The 5,909-nt window shown below is 39.5% G+C and overlaps 1 protein-coding gene across 3 annotated transcripts in view; it reads right to left on the reverse strand.

Annotated features, from left to right (window-relative positions):
• Positions 1-2,713, reverse strand: part of TLN2 (talin 2) — a 185,916-nt gene extending 183,203 nt beyond the window's left edge. For all 3 annotated transcript variants that reach the window (XM_035899453.1, XM_035899455.1, XM_035899452.1), the window contains exons 1-2: positions 2,691-2,713; positions 2,478-2,592 (exon numbers count right to left, since the gene is read on the reverse strand). The gene's annotated coding sequence lies outside the window, so the exon portion shown is untranslated. The remainder of the gene's footprint in view (positions 1-2,477; positions 2,593-2,690) is intronic.
• Between the last annotated feature and the right edge of the window lie 3,196 nt (positions 2,714-5,909).

The following is a 5,909-nucleotide window of genomic DNA, read 5'->3' on the forward strand; positions in this document are numbered from 1 at the left end:
CCCCCAGACAACTGTTCAAAATTTGCTAACCTTTTCTGTGATAACAAGTAGCTGTCAGTAGTATGCTACCTAGCAGAAATTTTCAAAAAAATACACACTTAAGGGTTCCCTTCAAGGTGAAGTTGACATTTTAACAGTGAGCTTTTCAACAGAAACTCACTCTATAGCGGTTGTTTTGAAAACAGGTCTTTGGAAATGCTTCCACTATTAGGTGATTTTGTTGCTGAAAATTAGGCATCACCTATAAAAACCTCTCAAATCTGTATGCTTAAAAGACTTGGAAACAGAATTCCCTGTATTAAAAAAATCCAAAAGAAGAGTTTCAGGGGGTTTTGAATGCTTTTGTTAAAAATAGAAGAATCCAACACTTTGACACAATGTAAGACTGAAATTTAATAGATGAATTCCAAGAAAGACTTTTGCATAATATATTGTATGGGAGTAGAAAATTAGTACCATGATTTAGTAAGCACAACCAACAATTCACTACTTCCATTTGGATCTATGTATCCTTGTGAGGTGTCTTTTTCAGCTATGACAGCCATTAAAACCAAGTATTGAAATAAATTGAACTTAGAACCAGTCCTTCAAAGTGTTAAACCAAGATTTAAAAAAAAAAAAAAAAAAAAAAAAAAAAATCAGTCACATAGATTTAGTTAAATACCCTTTCTATACAGGTTTCAGTGTTCTGTATGTTCAGTTATGCTTCTCTTCTCCTCAGCTGATTTTAAGCCTGGTTAGTATCACAGTGCAGCTGAACAGGCAATCCAGCTATCATCAGGCTGATCTGGACCTTACAACTGCAAATGCAGCCACTGATTTTTTTTTTTAAATTAAAAGCAAACAAATATTTTTCAGGGTCGGCACATACTACAAAATCTTGGATTCTCGCTTGGCGTCTGTACATCCTCAGCTGTTGCATGCAACATTTCCAAAGAGTACTTTAAACATCACAACAGAGTGATCTCATTTCCCACAGCCTTTGCTTTCCTAAACTGAAGTAGGACATTTATCTCTTCCTCCCTGTAATAGTGTCTTCAGTGATATCCTGACCCAGGAGACACACCACTGATTCCTTCTGCTTGACATCCTGCTGTGCAGTAGTGGCTCCTACTTGATCCTTTCCCCAGATAGTTCAGATACCTCTCTGCCAACAGGAGTTTTCCTTATGCTGCAACAAAAATTAATCTAAGAAAATCTTTTAGTCAAAAATGGGAAAACTACAAGGAAAAATTATAGAACTCGCAGGCTACGCATAAGTGTAACATTCAAGTTCGTCTTCCCAATCTCATTTATTCATATATTCATTTGTAGCCCCATTGCTAAATTTTGACTCTGTCCTGGTACTGGTACTGCAACATTTTTATTGTGTTTAAGCATTCTGTGCTTCAGTGCTACACCACCACCACGTTCCTGCCACAGTCCCTCCCATTAGATTACCACAGGTCTTTTCTTCCACAGGGATTATGATTTCTTCCAGACATTCATAATCTGCCTTTGCTGGTTCCATTCTCTCTGCCAAGTGCCACCTTGATTTTTCCTGCTACACAGCTTTGGCACTTTTAAACTGAACAAAGTTAAAAGGTACTTTTTACCTTTGCCTTTAAGGCGAATTAATGTTTCCACCCGCACATATTCAAGCCTGATTTTTTATTACCATTAAGTTTTTGAAACTGTTTTATGCTCACATATTTATGTCACCTATATCTGAACTTCAAATATCACATTCCAGAAAAATCACAACTTTCCCACTAGTACATACCACCACTGTAAAAAAAAAAAAAAACCACAGCATAAGCTACACTTCAGGTAGCTGAAACAAAGGGTTCTGTACCACATATTGCAGATATCAACTCCCAAGAGAGGTAAGAGACATCTTTATACAAAAATAAACAAGAACATGTAATAAGAAAAGCATTACACAGCTCTGAAGGCCTTTCTAAGCTGAAGACAATCCTATTGTTCAAGAGGTTCTCACACCATCACGCCAAACACTTCAGCAAAACACTAAACACTTCGATATACTACAGTAACAAATCTCTCTACCACAGCTGAAAAACGAAAATTGTTATTCAACTTTAAAAAATAAACAGCCCACGTAGTACCATTGATTCTTTATGACCTCAATTGTTATTTGCTGTAATTTAGAAGACTGGGAGCCTCCTGCTTATTCCTGGGTTACATGTCACTTTTTCATGGAAATAAGAAATCTCAACCTTACAAAAGCTGACAGATAGAAAGACATAAGGTTCATTTACAATTCACTTCAGTTCACACTTTCTTCCTGCTGCCCAAACACAGAAAGATGAGCTACCAACTGAGAATGCAAGGAAGGCAGTTTCAAGTGCCAGCCTGACCCATCTTGGCAGAAATTCAACTGGTTGCTGCCAAGTGAAGGGACTACAAGTAAGAAGTAAGCACTGTCGTACTGTAAAGATATTTTAAGACAAGACTTATTGTTGTATGATCAACCTCACCTTGTGGAGTCAGTCAGTGTGTTTTCCAGCTTTATGAAGGTGCTTGGGTAAAAAGGCGCTGGAGCTTTGAGAATTGAGGGGGGTGGATCTCTGGGGATGGAATCCCAGCTTGCAACTGGAAGTGGAAAATATCAAAATGTTATCACAATTGCTTCAAGTACACAGGCTAATTCAAACTCAATTCCAAGATAAGCATGTGTGCACACAACACACCCAGGGAAATGGTTCTCTGGCACCACTGTGAAATGGGTTTTCAGCAACATTATCAGGGACAAAAACCTAGAAAATTCAGTGTTCACAGTTACAAGTCTGGCATCAACACTAACCACAGGCTGTTTGCCACCTTCTCATCCCCAAGCATATCAGTCTCACTCAAAAGGCATGCATTTACTGCACCCAGAGATAGAAGGCCACAATTCCCTAACATTGATCAGACCCAGGATTTCAGCACCCTGTGGATCAGCCTAACACATATGCATCTAAGTAGCCTGGGCTACCTTCAAGGCAACCAGACATTCTTTTTGAAGAGGAACAGATTGTTTAATCACAACAATAAAAATAAGGCATAAAAGAGCTTAAGACACAACACTATGTCCATAATCATGGAAGTCTCATCCACAGAGTTACAAAAGCCTAAATTATTCTGCTTAACGTAGCCTCTGGAACTTCAGAACCAGGCTACTCTGCAAAAAAAAAAAACCAAACCCAAACCTCTGCTTTATTATTTGCATCTAGCCTGCCCCCAAAAGTTCAGTTCAATTTAATTTATACTCTTATAACCATGTGTGGTCAAAAGCAGAACCCCAGAAGTGAAAACCTGCATTCCCCTTCAGGTACCAACAGACAGGACCACCTGAACTACAATTTCCAGCTATATACCAGTAACATTTGTCCCAACTGACACACTAACATCCAAAAGTAAACAAATGAACCTAATATGCAAAATACTGCCTATTAAGACAGCCTCCCACCACTTGCAACAACACCCAACCATTTTATTTGCTGTTCTCCATTTGCATCAGCATTCTATTGTCTGCAGAAACACGCATAAGCAGACTTGCCAAACCTTTTAAAGATTCAAGAGCAGGGGAAAAAAAGGATTTTTGAAAGCTGCATACAGTGGTCTGTAAACACATTCACACTTCTTTCCTAATTATGGCCTGGTGCAAAGGCAGCATCTGGGTAAGAACTTCTTAGCAAGAAACTGCATATTAAAAAAAAAAAAAAAAATCAGGATGCCTACACATTTGGCAGTTTATTGAAGTCTCTGGGATTCAGGTGGGACAGAACCAAGAATTACTTCAAATGGTGTTTTCAGTACTTTAGTGCTAAAATCATGGATTGGTATGATGCTTCAGCAAATGTTATTGCTCACAGTTCATGAGCATACAACACTGATATCCCAACAGCTATTTAACACTACAATGCCACAAGAAGGGACGGAGGCGAACATCTGTACTACTGTCTAGCTGTAGTGACTAATTAAGTACTGGCATTTTTGGAAGCTGCCCAGGCCTTACATTTGCACAGATTTAATATATAGGTATGCATATCAAGTGACACAATCCAAATATTAATGCTTCAGAACATCCTTGCTGTGCAGAATCAAATCTTTGTAGAAACAATACCAAATAAGAGAAGGTTTTCATAGCAAAAACTTTAAGTTATCATAAAGATTATGCAGTTCACAGTACACCACAGCCAGATAGCTCTTTCAAGCCCCCTCATCCCTCTCCAAAATAAAAGACTTGAATCTACTGTAGTGGTGTTTTGTACTAATCAGCTATAACTATAGATGCATTTGCTAATGTAAGTAGAATTCAGTGATTAGATTGGCTAGCAAATGATGAAAGAAGTCTAAGTAAAACCATGCAACAAATCAAGCTCAGAGTAAAATTACTTAATCCTTTGCAGTTCAAATGCAAGTTCATCCTTCTCAACATCATCTACTCCTAACCAGTCTATCCATCACATGTACACCAAGAAACCTCTTGTCCTCTCAGGCACTACTATAGTGCAATGGCAACATTTCAGATCAACTTAAATTAGGCTGTACTACATTCCATTACATGATATCATGCAACAGATGTTACTCCAAGAACACACAGGACAATTATTCAGGGTAAATGCTGTAATTCGAGTGGTAAAATGAATGGGTAGTCTGTATGAAATTATTATAGTCTTAATCAAATTTTATACTGAGATTCAGAATTTAAATATTGCCCAAGTTTATCACAGTTAACTCAGAGACTTAGATTGGCAACCAGAAACAAGAAGTATTCTTATCTCACTTAAGCTCAATAATTTTGAAACCAACAGATAAGCTAGATGAAAATTCCACTTAACCCTTTACTCCTGCAGTGACCAGTGAGTTAAATGAGGCATTATGAAACTCACATGAAATGCGCTTCCCAGAGACAAGATTTTTTTCCCCTAGCTGTGTTGTAACCTTCAATCTCAAGGCACTGCCTTGAAAATTTCATGTTTTGAAAACTAAAGCAGAAAAGGTAGTTAAGCCAACTTAATTTACAGTTAGCTTAGCTAACACCTGTACTGTTGGAAGAACAGCTGATCGTTATCTCAGATAGATATGAAAGCTTCTCCTATACTACAATTTGTAAGTTTTTTTATAACTAACACTGGCAGCTTGCACTCATACTTGCGACACACTGAGTGTGAGTGTACTGACATATGAGTAAGTGATGTTTTACATAAGCAGGAAGAATCTTAGAAACACGTTACTTGTTTGCTTCTTAATCATATGGATATTTTTCCATAGCTATGGGGCTCTCTCGACGATGCAGAATTCCCAATGCCTTTAACATACTTTCAAACTCAGAACTGGTTTTCTGGCTTGAAACTTCACATGGCTCAAACTTGGCTCTAAAATACAGGTCTGCAAAATAAACTTTTAAAAGGTTTGGAGGGAAGCAGGCAATTGTTTAATCTGACAGTTTTTTCAAGCAACAAACATTCCCACGATCTTCCTAACTAGACTCTGCAGCAGCATTTTAACACACAAAAAGTAGAGCCTAAATAAATTGAAGCAGCTGGTCAGCAGAACAAAAGCGCTACAGAAGGTGAGCACAAAGACAGCAGAGGCCCCAGTTCCCAGACAGGTGTTCCTATGCAGTGGCACTGTGGGAGCCCTCTAGTCACACAAAGGCGAGGCTGTGCCCTGCACCCCACAGCCACCTGCTAGGGTGGCATAGAAGAGAGGTGCCGGGACACACAGGGGGACCCTAGCCGACAGCATGCACAAGCCCTCTGCAAGCACACACCACCACCTCCTACCAAGGGAGGTTTTGTGCTTTGGCCCAAAGCCCTGCTGCACGGCGGCAGGTAGCCCAAAGCCGCTGGCTGCTCGCACGCCCCCAGGCCAGCCCGGGGAACGGGGAGGCCGCGGAGCAGCGGGGGTCACCCGCCCACCCA

This window comes from Egretta garzetta, unplaced genomic scaffold (genome assembly GCF_000687185.1).
Source record: "Egretta garzetta isolate BGI_Z169 unplaced genomic scaffold, ASM68718v1 scaffold287, whole genome shotgun sequence".
Classification (NCBI taxonomy): Eukaryota; Metazoa; Chordata; class Aves; order Pelecaniformes; family Ardeidae; genus Egretta; species Egretta garzetta.